The sequence below is a fragment of the Chlorocebus sabaeus genome, chromosome 24, assembly GCF_047675955.1.
Source record: "Chlorocebus sabaeus isolate Y175 chromosome 24, mChlSab1.0.hap1, whole genome shotgun sequence".
In the NCBI taxonomy this organism is placed as follows: Eukaryota; Metazoa; Chordata; class Mammalia; order Primates; family Cercopithecidae; genus Chlorocebus; species Chlorocebus sabaeus.
The window spans coordinates 19,845,323-19,862,052 of NC_132927.1; the positions used below are offsets into that span (position 1 = coordinate 19,845,323).

Below are 16,730 nucleotides of genomic sequence, written 5' to 3' on the forward strand. Positions count from 1 at the left end.
ATAAAGAAAAGAGGTTTAATTGACTCACTGTTCCACACAGTTGGGGAAGCCTCAGGAAACTTAACAATCATGACATAACCAGAAGCAGGCACATCTTACATGGTGGCAGCAAGAGAGAGCATGTGAAGAAGGAACTATCAAACACTTATAAAACCATTAGATCTCCTGAGAACTCACTCACTATCATGAGAACAACATGGGGGAAACTATTCCTGTAATTCAATCACCTCCCACCAGGTCCCTCCCTCAACATGTGGGGATTATGGGGATTAAAATTTAAGGTGAGATTTGGGTGAGGACACAGAAGCAAACCGTATCATTCTGCTCCTGGCCCCTCTAAAATCTCACATCTTTTTAAAATTTTAAAACCAATCATGCCTTCTCAACAGTCCCACAACGTCTTAACTCATTCCAGCATTAACCCAAAGTCCAAGTCAAAAGTCTCATCTGAGATAAGGCAAGTCTCTTCTGTGTAGGAGCCTGTAAAATCAAAAGCAAGTTAGGTACTTATAAGGTACATTGGGGGTATGGGCATTAGGTAAGAACTTCCATTCTGACATTTTCTGGCTGTGCCCCCACAAAAATCTTATCTTGAATTGTAGCTCACATAATTGCCACATGTTGTGGGAGATACCCAGTGGGAGATAATTGAATCATGAAAGCGGATTTTCCCACACGGTTCTCATGGTAGTGAATAGGCCTAACGAGATTTGATGGCTTTGTAAGAGGAAAACCCTTTCACTTGGTTCACATTCTCTCTTGCCTGACCACCTAAGATGTACCTTTTACCTTCTGTCTTAATTGTGAGGCCTTCCCAGTCATGTGGAACTGTGAGTCCATTAAACCTCTTTTTCTTTATAAATTACACAGTCTCAGGTATGTCTTTATTGGCGGTGTGAAAATGGAGTAATACACATGCCAAAAGGGAGAAATTGGCCAAAACAAAGGGGTTACAGACCTTATGCAAGTCCAAAACCCAATATGGCAGCCATTAAATCTTAAAGCTTCAAAATGATCTCCTTTTACACACTGTCTTACATTGAGGGCATGCTGATGTAAGAGGTGGGTTCCCAGAGCCTTGGGCAGTTTTAGCTCTGTGGCCTTGCAGTGTATAGCCACTGCAGCTGCCTTCTTCACAGGCTGGCTTTGAGTTCCTGCAACTTTTCCAAGTGTATGGTGTAAGCTGTTTGTGGATCTACAATTCTGGGGTCTGGAGGACAGAGACCCTCTTCTCCCATCTCCACTAAGAAGTGCTCCATAAGGGACTCCATGTGGGGACTCTGACCCCACATTTCCCTTCTGTACTGCCCTAGCAGAGGTTCTCCTTAAGGGCTCCACCTCTGCAGCAGACTTCTGCCTGGCCATCCAGGTATTTGTATACCTCTCCTGAAATCAAGGCAAAGGTTCCTAAACCTCAATTCTTGACTCCTCTGCACCTGCAGACCAAATACCACATGGAAGCCACCAGGGTTTGGGGCTTGCACCATCTGAAGCAACAGCCCAAGCTGTATCTTGGGCCCTTATAGCTATGGCTGAATCTGGATTGGCTGGGATGCAAGGCTGCACACAGCAGCAAGGTCCTAGGCCTGGCCTACGAAACAATTTTTTTTTCTTTCAGGCCTCCAGGTTTGTGATGGGCAGTACTACTCTGAAGACCTCTAACATACTCTGGAGACATTTTCCCCATTTTCTTGGTGAATATAACATTTGACTCCTCATTACTTAAGCAAATTTCTATAGCCAGCTTGAATTTCTCCCCAGAAAATGGGTTTTTCTTTTCTACCACATGTTCAGGCTGCAAATTTACCAAACTTTTACACTCTGACACCTCTTGAACATTTTGCTGCTTAGAAATTTCTTCCACCAGATACCCTAAATTATCTTCTCAAGTTCAAACTTCCACAGATCTCTAGGGCAGAGACAATATGCTGCCAGTCTCTTTGCTAAAACACAGCAAGAGTAATATTTACTCCAGTTTCCAATAGTTTCTCATCTTCCTCTGAAACCACCTCAGCCTGGACTTTATTGTCCACATCACTATCAGCATTTTGGTCAAAACCATTCAACAATTCTCTAGATAGTTCCAAAGTTTCTACATTTTCCTCTCTTCTTCTGAGCCCTCCAAGCATTTCTCATTTCTGCCCATTACCCAGTTCCAAAGTCGCTCCCACATTTTCAGGCTATCTATGTAGCAGTACACCACTCTACTGGTACCAATTTACTATATTTATTCATTCTCACACTGCTATAAGGAACTGCTCAAGATTGGGTAATTTATAAAGAAAAGAGGCTTAATTTACTCAGTTCTGCTTGCATGATGAGGCCTCAGGAAACTTACAATCATGACAAAAATGGAAGTAGGCACATCTTACATGGCAGCAGGTAAGAGAGAGAGAGCATTTGAAGAAGGAATTATCAAACACTTAAAAAACCATGAGATCTCATAAGAACTAACTATCCTGAGAACAACATGGGGTAAGCTGCCCCCATGATCCTGTCACCTCCCACCAGGTCTCTTCTTTGATCATTGGGGATTATGGGGACTACAAATGGAGAAGAAATTTGGGTGGGGACACAGAGCCAAACCACATAAATTGCAGTGGTCTGGAACCAAAGCCACAATATCTCCAAGATATGCCTTTTGTTTGATGCAGTTATAAATAACGATGTTTAGTAAATATTAAAAAATTATATATACTTTATAAAGAAAAAATATGTAACTTATATTGTGATAATACATTAAGCATTTTATTCTGATATTTGAAAAAAATGATAGGCCATATTTTGTTCATTTGTCTATTTTTAATTTTAAAATTTATTTAAGATTTTTTTTCTAAACAATAGGACCAGTGCATAGAGAAACAATGTCACTAAGGTTATTAATTCAATTATCAAATTGCCCAATGAATCAATGCAAGAGAAAAAATTTCTATTACAAGGCTACTTATGTAAACATTAACTATTATTCTAATTATCTTTCATTTCTTTTATAAATGTTTCTATAACTAGCACATTGGACCCATGATGTGAAATCATGGTGACTATAGTTGTTGTTATATGTGTGAACAACCTTGGTGATAAATTAAAACAAGAGAAATGATGTGGTTCATTACTTTTCACAGTGTTTCTACAAAGGGGAGTACAATAGGGATTTTCTTAACTAGGAAAAATAGAAAAAAAATATCAGACACTTGGGTGATGAATTTTGTTCATAAAGCAGGAAAAATGAATCATGATAAGGAATAATAAGGGATATTGCCAGTGAGTAGACATGTGACAATGTCTGTTTTTGTTTTTCTTGGAATGGATTTAAATGAGTATTGATTTAAGGCAACGAAATGGATGAGATAATGTCATGGTCTTTCACAACATCTAGATATCTTGACTTCAAAACCCTATGATGAGATATGCAGAATGAAAAGCAGGTTTGTTGAGAATAATTGCCTACTCTTTGTTTAGTAAGTGATAGATAAAACAGATGGATTCTATAAGAAAAAAATTCACCTTTCAGTTATAAATTTCCCACTTATGATCAGAGAGAATGAGCTGGACAGTGTTGAGCTGATCAGAGTATTTTGAATTCTGATTTTTGGAAGAGACCCACTCAAATCCTAATTTGCTTTCAGATAGAAAAAAAATGTATTGTAAAATTGCCTACTATAAAAAGCCTACTTTTCAGGAATATGTTGAGTCTATGGGATTTATTTATCATTACCATCACATTCAGCTGGTTCTTTTCTGATTTTAATTTGCGGTGTTTACACAGATCCTGGTTAAGTTAACCTTACAGATTTTTAAATTCACAAACTTTCTTATATTCCAAAGCATACTTGTTAAAATTTATTCTCACACTTTTATATGACATGTTGATATACAAATATTGTATTTATTTAACCAGCTAAGTCTAACACTCTGGAGGAAAATATAGCCTCTAATATTTTTATCATTAACAAAATCACTGATTTTACAGGAAAATATGTTTAGCATAATTTTTGTAAATATGTATTGCAGAGGATAATTTACAAAAATCTTAAATAAAGGTAAATAATCCTAATATCTTTTTAAGCAATATATATATTCATAAATGAAGAAAAGGTCATATGTGGAATACATGATATTTTCCTTGATTTTATTCTTTAAAATGGCATAAGGAAGAGGATATATTTTTGTTCTTAATTTTGATTTCCTGATTATAATTATTTATGTGTGAAATTATATCAGACTTGACTAGTCATACATAATAATATTAAAATTTATGATGTTCTTCTTGGAAACATAAAGCTTGTTAGAATTATATTTCTGATTGGCATTGAAAATGAATTAAAATGCTTTTACAATATGTTAAAAACATTTTATTAATATACATTTTACATTACTATCATTTAAATAGTAACATATTCTATTATTAATTTTAGTAGCAGTAAGTCATTAACTTGAGTATATTGCTTTAGGAATTGAAAAGTAATTTTAAAAGATTAAAAGTAAAATATTTTTTATTTTAAATTTATTCTCATTAGGTTAAGGAACAATATACTTATTTTTACATGGACCTTAAAAATTTAATTGAAAAAATTGATTTATTCTGTCGAAGATGTCATCAACAGAAACTTCTGTCTAATATACATGACATTGATGTAAACTAATCACCTACTGACGCTAAGCATATGCTTCTCCCTACACTTAGGACGAAGATGTGGACAATACACAATTTCACAAATGAATAAAATTGATTTGTTGGTAAGAGACTCTTAAGAAAACACAAACCATGAATACAATAGTGTATGCTTGTCTGTGGAAAACTACAGAAGATATTTGGCAAGAGAAACCTTAATGGTGATTAAGAGCCAGACACATGACTATCAGATGTAAGAACAGAACAGGTACAGAGAGTATGAATGCAAATTATTGAGATAGAAACAACCTTTATATGTTTCAGGGGCAGTTTGGCCAGGATAAGAGTAGTAGAAGTCAAATGTAACAGTGTTCACATACCGCAAAGTTTAATTGAATGATTATTAGGTATGTTTGTTTTAGTTTACCTATCCAGACTAATTTTTTTTTTTTTTTTTTTTTTTTAATTTATGGAAGAGGAGGGGGCTAGGAGGTTTGGCCTTGCAGTTAGCTCCCTGCCCTTTTAGTCTATTTTTTAAAAATGTGCCACTTAATGCAATTAACATTACAGCAGTAAGGAAATTTCTTTGATAAGGTCAAGCCATTGTATAAGCCATTGTATAAGCATCTCTCCTTCATAGGGATTCCAACTTGATAAAGCAGCTGTTCATGCTCTTCATGAATTTCCACTTCAATACGCAACTCAAAACCCATTTCTTTTGTAAAGTCTGACATAAACTCCCACAGGAAGTTTAAGGTTTTTTTTTTTTTTCCCCCCACATTTATACCGTTTTAATATATTTTTATTATAACATATACAATTTTATAGTTATAATTTGAGTAGATGTCAATCTCCTTGTTAAATTACGTCTCTCTAATGGATAACAATATATTATTTTGATCCACACGACTGGCAAACATAGTAGATGTTCAATATATTTTGGCTTAGCTAAATAACGTAATTGCAACACTGTTTTTGAATCAAGGACAATGTAGAGTGATTATAGGTTATGAGAATAAAAAATAAAATGGTGTTAGGGCGCGGTGGCTCACGCCTGTAATCCCAGCACTTTGGGAGGCCGAGGCGGGCGGCATGAGGTCAGGAGATCAAGACCATCCTGGCTAACATGGTGAAACCCCGTCTCTACCAAAAATACAAAAATTAGTTGGGCGCGTTGACGGGCACCTGTAGTCCCAGCTACAAGGGAGGCTGAGACAGGAGAATGGCGTGAACCTGGGAGGCGGAGCTTGCAGTGAGCCGAGATCCTGCCACTGAACTCCAGCCTGGGTGACAGAGCAAGATTCCGTCTCAAAAAAATAATAAAATAAAAAAATAAAATAAAATAAAATGGTGTTCCACACTGCAAATTTTGAGTATTATGTCAAGTACTTTGAAACTTAGGAAAGAAGGGTGTTATTTCAAAAGGGAACATGCAGGACCAGCATGCCATGAAAGCACTACCTTTACTTATCTATTTCCTAGATGACATCAAGCATACTCTTTCACTTACAGAAATAATAAATAACATTACCTTGTTAGTAGAAATGAACATTTATAGTTTGCAATAGTGGAATGAAATTACATAGAAATGTCTTTGTTGAAAATAAATTATGGATGACTTATAAGCTTTAATACTTATAGAGGTATTAAACCTCAGTGTAGTATTCAAATAGGTTATAATATCTTCTCTCTGGTATCTCATTTTATATGTACTAATTGAACAGCATGCATATTTTCTTGTTAATATACATTTTCATGTATTGATGTTTGTTTTTGAAATTAATTGTAAACCAAGGACTTTTCTTTATATAACTTAAGGTACAAAAATATAAATAGAGGGAGCAACTTTTGAAATGTTGGCATTTCTATTCACCTTCCCCACTATCTTTTAAATTTTAATAAGCTAAGAATTGGACAGAGATTCTTGTGCTACATTACAATTATCTGCACCTATTTCACTGCAGCAAACTTGCTCAATGGGGACAAAACAAGTTCCTCTAAAAAGAACGATTTTTACCAGTATACAAACATTAAGACAAAGCAATACTTGAGAGAGCGCCATTGAGCGTACCTGTGAGAAATGCAAACTGTTAAAGTTTTTTTTATTTTAGAAAACTTTTCCATGAACTTTCCTTTCATTATCTTAGAAGAAGTGACAAGGCATTTTAAGTTTGTTTTTTTTTTTTTTACAACAATATAAACCTACATTCAATTTTGTAGTCAGGTTATTATATCAAAAAGAACTCATCTTATTTTTAAAGACAAACCAAATTCAAAAGTCTGCATTCTTTTAAGAATAAGCATTTTTCTTAAATGTATTCAAAGTTTTTGAGTTTGTTTGTTTGTTTCTTCCTTGAAAACACTATAAAGATTGCAAGGACTTCTGAGATGGAATAGCACCAAAGAAGCTTTCTGAAGTAAAAAAAAAAAAAATTGTAAAACGAAAGATACTTGAAGTAGCTAGCTAGACTCACTGCTGTGTAATAGAAATGAAATGTGGTGCTTTATAAAACAAAAACAACAGATAGGTATAGTTACCGGTTACCTCATGATAGTCAGATTTAAACAAAAATAAGATCAGAGAGACCAAATGAAACAGCTGCCAAACTAGGAATTACACCAAATTTTGTTCATCCACATAGCATTATTATTTTATATTGTATGCCACATCCCATATCTTGATCACAGGATCTGAAATGATTTTTAAAGACAAGTGAAATATTTATATTATTTTAATCTATCAACTTTTAATATCGTGAGAATTCCTTACAAAGAGGAAGATTTATTACCCTCATTCACAGTTGTTTATATTATATGGAGTATTATCTGACAATATTTTCCTGAAAGTGAATGAATAATTGTAGTTTAAATTTTTCAATGTTTCACTTATTTTTGTGATAAAATGCTGGAGATTATGATAAAATATCCTCTATGCTATAAACACAAGTCAAATTATTTTATCCTTCTACTAAGGGCCCAGGCATAGCTTTCATTTTGTTGCAATTTGTTCACTCTGTATCTTTTTACACATTGAATTTGTACATGAAATTATGTTTGTTCTAATAATTATTGCATCACATTATTAAAAATAATTTAGAACTTCATTTTATCTTTCAAAATAAACTAAAAATGAAATTCTGTGCTTTATTATCCTTTTGACCATGTACATCTCGTAAATTTGTGGACTGCTGGAAATTTATGTAAATTAATTTTTGGAGTGGGAGTTGGAGCCTTGAAAACTTAACAGAGAAAGTGACATATGAGTGACTGTGAGAGTTATAACTGGTAAATCAAAGAAGCAGGAGCATACTGGGTAAGAAAATAGCAAGGCTTGAAATTGTATTAGTGCACAGCAATTCCATAGAATATAAAACAGTTCTTGTGTAGTTAAAATAAAGATTATAGTAGCTGGGCTTGTGGGGAATAAGTTATTATAAGATTAGAAATGTAGACTGGGGCCATGAAGAGATGGTCATGAATACTTGGGAATTTGAGTTGTATATTATAATCAACAGGAAGCCATAAAAATGTTTTTTAGCATGAGACAAATACCTCAACATCAATGTCTAGAAATTTTATTTTCACAGTCATATATTGCAAGAATTGAATAGTGAGGAGTCTACTGGAAAGCAAGTAATAATTTCAATAATCTGATCAGTATCTCTGGAAGAGAAAAGGAGGGGAAACGTAAGGAACATTGGTAAGATAATTTTGACAGAACTTGACTTTCCATTAACGTGAGTGTTTAAAAATAATTAAACATGACTGCAATTCTAGGACAGTTGGCAAAGAAAATAGTCCCATAGCATTACATACCGTGCATGTTATGTTGATAATAGTTCAGCCATCACATATGGTCTCCATACTTATGAAAGATGGAGAAGAAAGGAACTGGACTATTCACAGGGAGTTTTATAGTTCTACCCTCCAAAAGACATGCAGCACTTTCAATACATTTCCTTGTCCAGAGAAAAATGAATTAGCTCTATCTAACTGTAATAGGGCTGAGAAGTTTCCCTTTTGCATAGGAAGAAAAGGAGAACCAGATATAGGTGTTCGTTAGTGAAGCTGGCTACAAATCACAGGTTTTCATGAATAAAGACAAAAGACATACTGAAACATATGAGGAGCCATGATATATTTAAGTTTAAAAAAAAAAGAATTATTTGAAAAGAATATCAAGCACGCTTGATGAGGGTTGCACTATTGGGATAAAAAGAAAGTCAAACTAGAGCATATGCATGTACATGTACGTATACATTCCCACATAACTATACATAAAATGTGTATATATTTTATACAGTCAATTGCAGGATATAGAGATAGACAATGGAAATATTTATGGAAATATATAACTTATTTAAAAAATTGTAATAAGTAATATTAACAATGTTTCAATCATTGAATGCAAGGGACAATTACTAATAGTGTGGATCTTCTTAAATTATTTTCTAGGAACTCTATTTTTCTTGGAAGGTATGTTTTTTACTTGCATATGCAGCCTTCTTTTCTTCTGGACATGTATTTATATTATGTGTTTTTTGTGATTCATCTGGTAGGAGGATAAACCATAGCATATATTCAGTGTCAATGGACTAGATTCATATTTAAAGAAAAGAAACCTTTAGATATCTATCTATCTAACTATATCTATGTCTATCTCCATGTCTAGCTATCATTTAGTTATTTATGACTTAGCCAGTGGTGTGTAAATCACATGGCTTACTTTGATATCTTAACTGAAAGATTATCTTTTTATATTAATATGTGGTTTAGAACACTTGTGATTTAGAACATTTTTACATAGTATTAAAGGTAAAGTGAAATATTATATATCAATTGTTTAAATAAGGCTTAATTTTATTAGCTTGTTTTTGAATAAGTAAAAGATTATATATAATTATTATAATTAACATGCTAATTAAAATTATTTATCTTTTTGTTTCTGTTTAGTTATTATATACATTAAATTCCTAGAATACAAAATTAATAATCAAAGGTGTATGTAGTCACTAGATTTGTCAGCCAGTTTACTTCCAGCAGTATGTGAAGTTGCCAGTCTCTGATCATATCTATTACTACTGTTTATTTTTCTTTTACTGTCTTAACATTTTAAGATCTTATTTTTATTTACTTTTTAATTAACAATAACATTTTTAAATTTCACTTATTTTTACTCTTTTTATTTCTCTGAGAATTAAACTTTTCACATATTTGGTAAACTTCACCTTTTTGTTAGAACTGTTTTACATCACACTCTTTTTGTGATATAATTCTTTTTTTTCCAAAGTAATTATTCTTTTTTATATTCTTAATGATATTTTTGAATATTAACGATAAAAGTTTCTTGAAACCAGCCTGGCCAACATGGTGAAACCCCGTCTCTACTAAAAATACAAAAATTAGCCAGGCATGGTGGCACGTGCCTGTAATCCCAAGTACTCGGGAGGTTAAAGTAGGAGAATTGCTTGAACCCAGCAGACAGGGGTTGCAGGGAGTCAAGATCACACCATTGTACTCCAGCTCTGGGTGACAGAGCAAGACTCTGTCTCTGAAAACAATAATAATAATACTAATAATAAATTAAAAGTTTTGCCATATGTGTATACAAGCACAAACACTCAAACACTTGTTTTGCTGTACACATTTTGAACCATTTTCCCACCTTATGTGCATTTCATATTCTGGTCTTTTATTGTCTCTTAGATAATATCATTGTGTTCTGAAACTTATTCAGACATACACGTTAGAGATAAGGGTCTGGCTTTGTTGCCTAGACTGGAGTGCAGTGGTGCAATCATTTCTCACTGCTGGCTCGAACTCCTGGGCTCAAGTGATCTTCCTGCCCCACCCTGCTTACTAGCTGGCTAATTTTTTAATTTTTCATAGAGATGGGGTCTCACCATATTTTCTAAGCTGATCTTCAAACTTATTCATTTTTTTCTTGATTATTAGCTGTGGAATTTGAAAAAAAAATTACTTATATATGCTTTAATATAACATACATAAAACAGAAGTCTTAATTTCCCCACCATATGCAATGTGTTAAAATAATTGATTTTACATGCTTAGCACAGTGCCTAATGGAAATTAAATGCTCCATGTATTTACTACCGTCATCATCATTTATGTTTTCTCTATTGTTTTTGTGTTTAAATCTTTTTTTGGTTCAGATAAGTGCTAGGTAATGGCAAGAGAATTTCTGCATTCACATGTCACTTTACAACTTTGATAAATTTTATGACTTTCTGGACTTATTGTCCTTTGAAAATAAAGCAATAAAATAGGATTTCTGTCATAATTTCAACTATAATAACAGAGATAGCAGGTTTTTATGTGAATTTTCTGTAATCAATCTGTCATATATTTGTAAAACAAAGGAAGGCTAATCAACATTATTTATTCCCTTACAGAAATGTAACCTTTTAACAACAACTAAAAATATTTTCATTCATTATTTAAAAGAAGAACTTGACATTCAAATGGTTTTGAATAGTAATGTTATTTTAAAAATAGTACTATTTTCAAAAAACAGATTTATACAAATATATGAAAGGAAAGATTGCCATTATATAAATATTTCCCTATTTTAAAGAGTAAGTACAGAAAATAAAATGCAGAAGTAAAATACAAACATAGATGAAATTGATAATTTCAAGATTAAGAGAAAATAATTAGTGAATTCTAAGTATATATACCACTTATCAGCTTAGTCAAAGAAAAACATAAGTCCATTCACAGAAGAAAATACAGGGAATAAACATCTTTAGTTGTTTGCATAGTATATGAAAATTCTTTTTGTTAATGAATATCTTATAGTAAGTTTCACACTTTTCAGAAATTAAAACTTTATATCTTGATTTTCCTCCCTCTTAGAATTTGGTCCTGCATTTTCTACTACTTTATGATTAATGGTGATGGAGATTGCTTTTTTCCTATGTTTCTGTTTCTACCTCTACATAATTAAAGAAATTATAGCTAACAATGTTTGCAAAACCCTTTTTTTTCTTGATTTGGTCATGTGACAAGACAGTGAACAGTGGGATGAAAAGGAAATGTCATATAACAGTTTGAATAGACTTTCTCAAAATCTAGTTGGCATTCATACCTTTCTCTCTATTACTTTGTTCCTTTCTCTACCATCTTGGTGATTTTGGTCACGTAATAAGGATAAGTGTGCAGTAAGCTGAAAGAAGCCTTGATCCCAAAGAACTTTGAGAAACATCATGATAGTATCATCCTTGTATTACATACACAAACACACATACAAATAAGATCAATATTTTCTTTAAAACAATGCTATTTTACTTTACTGTCAGTTTAAAACCAATTTTAAATTTGCTAATACATAAATTTTATTCATAATTTGGTAACCCTATATGGCATTGACAGTCCAAGCCAAATATTTGATATGCTATTGCTGTGTATTTCAGTCATCTTTGTAGAAATTTTGGAACCATGGGCTTAACTGTGTCCAGTTACCTCTAAGTTAAAGTAATATGTGCATGTCTCATCCCTGTCTATTTCCTAGTGGAACACTGCCTTTAAGAGACAAGTTGTCCAGACTATCCAGTTTTAAATCAAGGAAGGGTACAAGAATTGCATCAGACATTTTGAGAGTGAGAAATAAATTTCTATTGGTTTATGCCATAGTGATAGGGCTGGGAGGAACCTGACTCTTGCTAAGTGGTTTAAATGCATTTGCTTCATTTTCTGATTCCTTCAGGTCCATATAGTAAGTCTTTTCTATAAGAAATTATTGAAGCCCACAAGAAAGTCCTAAATGTTTTTTTAACAAAGTGCTTTAACACTGCAGACAGACTCAACATATGTTGGAACTGCAGGCAACAAGAGGAAGCAGTCCTTTACAACGGGTGTTTTCTTGTGGCAAATGTCTATAGGATGTGATCCCGTGAGGTAATACACTCAGAGAAAAAGAGAAAAGAAAGGAGGAAAAGGGAAAATAGAAAAAAAAAAAAAAGTAAAAAATGTATTATTTCATTAGTGGTAAATTGCAACAATGACAATATTTTTAGACTTGGTAATTTGGAATAAAATCAGTTAAATTGTATCTATATCCTAATGTGTTGTAAACATTGATTTTTTTTTTTCTAATTAATTGAATGAACACTTTTACACAGAATAAAATGTAAAGGACTATTTATCTCCATTACTTTTCAGCTATAGCTGTTTTATCTTTTTGGCTATTTGACTCCTTGAAAATACAGTTGTTTTTCCTCAATGGAAAAGTCGTAAATGGACTTCTAAAGTGAACACTATAATGCAGAGATACTGAAATATAATGATTGCAATGTGAAGTCAGTTTTAAACTGACTTCTAAAGTGACCGGAATATTGCACCGATATTACAGTGTTCAAATAAGACCTTAGATCGATGTTTCCCAGTGGAAGAGCTAAGAACCATGAATATGCTCAAGTACAAGGAAAAAAAGCAAGAAATATTCAAATTAAGCAATCTAACATATTAATTTCAAGCTGAAGTTAATAAACTGAGTATGCTGAAATAGAAGCTGAGAAGAATGGAAGGAATTTGGGTAGTAAGAAGAAGTAAAAATCTACTTAATATAAATTTTCCAGGAACGAGGAAGCATAAGAAATAATTCATTTCAACATAGTTTAGTTCTGTTTGGATAGAATTAATTAATTCAACAATAAATTTTTAATCATTTGGTATAGAATTTGGTTTTGAGGATGATAGAGCTGATGACTATGAATGATACAGTGGCTGAATTTTATATTTTTAGTCCCATGAAAATTGGCAAATGAAAATGCTATATTTTTAAAAAGGGTAAAATAATAAGAGGGAAATATTATTTTAATCAATTATAATAAAACTACAAAATTAGTAAAGATTCTGACATTTTATAATAACTATTTCATTTGTGAAAATCATTATATCACACTACACTAAAAAATAATTTATGAGCCTTTCATGTGTAAGTCAAATAGCTGTATAAAACTTATAGAAAATTGCCAATTGTTTTCAATTAATTCTGTTTTTATAAAATCTTTTCTCAGATAAAAAAAACACTTTGGGGGGATTTAAAATTTTTTGAATTTCAATAATTTTCACAGGAAATTATATCTTTAACTATATTTTCTAAGAGCTGTAGAAGAATTCCTTTCTTTTCCAGTTCAATTTCTTTTAAGTTGAATATTGTTTTAATGTATTCATTCACTCATCTATTCATTCAATCATTCAAGAAGTTTTGAGGATATTCTATGTATAAGGCCTGGTTCAGATCTTGAAGTTAAAATGTTGACTCTACATTGTAGATATGGTCTCTACTCATGTGGACCTTACAGTATGTAGAATAGCCTATCCACATTTCAGAGGCAATGCAAACACAATTGCAACATGGATAATATTCAAGGAGTCTAACTTTTAAATTCTTTATTACGAATATTCAGAAAAAGTAAAGCTATATTTTTATATTTTCTCAGGTAGTTTCCCTACATACTGGCATTTATTCTAAGTTAAAAATATATTGATCTAAATATGTCTAAAATGTTCATCTTTCTGTTAGACTACATACACCTTGACTCGTGCTGGAAAGACAAGTGATAGCAACAATTGCACTATGTTAAAAACTCCTGGACTGGAACAACTACTTCTTAGTAATATTTAAAGTATCTTTGTAACTTATGATGGTGGCTTATGCAGAGTTAGTGCTCAAAACTTATTTTAGTGTATATCTAGATGAGTAAACCTGAGCAAATTTGTGACATGAGGAATTTAACTTTACATGTTGCTGACCTCCTTTTACCAACAATTAATTAGAACACAGTAAAGAAATAGAGACAAATTAAAAATAGAAATAAATGAAAGTAAGCTGCTTCTACATTTATAATTTTATCCAATGGATGGATATATAGACAGACATAGATGAATACACATAGATAGATACAAATATAGATATAGATTAACACCCCTATTGTCACCTAGGGACAATTGTGCCCCACAGTGCACATTTGACAATATCTGTGAAAATTTGGCTTGTCACATTTTGGGGTAAGAGTGCTACTGGCATCTGACAGATAGGGCCCAGTGTTACTACCAAACATATTACAATATACAGGAGATGTTCTACCCCCCCAAAAATTGTTTGGTTTTGAAATCAATAATGCCAATGTTGAATTAAGATAAATACATTTATCTTAATTCTTCATAAAAAATAAATTATAATTAACAAGTTCCCTGAGCAATTACACTTCCATATATACGCACTATGTATACAAATCTGTGTTTATAGAATGCAGATACTTGGTAATCTTTATCTACTCTTTAATATGATAGCAAGACAATGTTTACCCACATACAATAGCAATATTAATGAAAGCCAAAGAAACTTAATAAATATCAGTCATTAAGTAACCTCAAAACGAGAATTTCGACGTAGAGCAAAGAACATTTCAAAGGTGGTTTAAAAATGCCTTTTTCCCTTTTTTCATTTATTTTACTTTTTTTTCTGTTGAAAACAAAACAGCTGTCTTAATTTTCTATCTGAATTCTGATTATACAAGTAAATTCATCATAGTTTTTCAGAGCATTTAAATAGGATCATAAGCACACTCAGCATTCTGCTCTCACCCAAGGTGTCAGACGCCATGCTAGAGTCCCACAATGCCACTCTCTAAGTCTCATAGCAAATGCAGATGAGACATTTTGCATTGATAATGAAGCTTTCTATGACACCTGCTTCAGAACCCTCAAGCTGCCCATACCCACCTACAGTGACCTAAACCACCTGGTATCTGCCACCATAAATGGGTTCACCACCTGCCTGCGCTTCCTAGGCCAGCTGAATGTTGACCTGCAGAAGTTGGCTATGAACATCATCCCATTCCCCTACCTGCACTTTTTCATGCCTGGCTTTGCCCCACTGACCAATCGGGGCAGTCAGCAGTACCCTGACCATGGCTGAGCTCACTCAGCTGATGTTTGACGTCAAGAATATGATAGCTGCTTATGACCCTCCTCCCTAACAGTGCCTGCCATTTTCAGAGGCCACATGTACACATGGGAGGTGGATGAGCAAATGCTCAATGTTCAAAACAAAAACAGTATCTACTTTGCTCATTAGCCCCCAACGATGTGAAAACAGCTGTCTGTGATATCCCACCCCAGGGGCTAAAAATGTCTGATACCTTCATCAGCAATAACATGACCATCCAGTGGCTGTTCAGGCACATCTCGCAGCAGTTCATAGCCATGTTCAGGTGCAAGGCCTTCCTGCATTGCTATATGAGTGACGGCATGGATAAGATGGAGTTTACCGAGGCCAAGAAGAGCATGAACAGCCTTGTGTCTGAGTACCACAAGTACTACCAGGATGCCACACTTGAGGAGGAGGTAGAGTTTGAGGAGTGTGCTGAGGAGGAGGTAGCCTAGATCCTTCTGTTACTGGGTAAATAGTAGGAGTATGGGGAGTCTCTATTTACTTACAGTGTGTTATGGGATAGCCATGTCTCCCTATGCACTTGTTCCTCATGTCTTTACCTCACAACTTGTTGCATTTTAAAGTGTTTTCATAGTATGTGGTTTTACCTAATAAAGCATTCTTATAGAAAAAAAAAAGAAGGTTATTTGAAAAATATAAAGTGTGTTATGCTTTATGTTAAAGATAACTATAGGGTATTGCATATACAATTGCCCCATAATTTTATAGACTAGCTCTAATTAAAGAAAATTGGGTTATTTCTCATCTATATCACAAATTTTACTTAGACCATAAGGAAGGTCAAATTTCATTTTAAAAATCCAGCCATTATGTCACTGAATATTTAGCTAATTTAAGAAATTTGAGTGGCCTCCCAGTGGGAATAAGGTTTTTGTTCAATTATTTATATCCAATAAATAGGTAATAAATGTTTTCCATGTGGCAAGCATTGACCTACGTCCTATGGACACAAAAGTTGATAAACTAAACATGGTTCTAGTCTTCACATATTATGTAATCTAATTAGAAAGACAAAGTATGGGTAAAAATTTAAAAAATGAATAATTTGGGATTTTGAAATGTGATGACAAGTAAACAAGGTGTTATGAAAATCACAGCAAAACTGGAAGACCCAGACTTAGTGTCGTCACACAAGTT

The 16,730-nt window shown here is 33.2% G+C and overlaps 1 pseudogene; it reads left to right on the forward strand.

Moving 5' to 3' along the window:
* LOC103229891 (tubulin beta chain-like) overlaps positions 1–16,024 on the forward strand; it is a 36,025-nt pseudogene extending 20,001 nt beyond the window's left edge.
* The last annotated feature ends 706 nt before the right edge of the window (positions 16,025–16,730 follow it).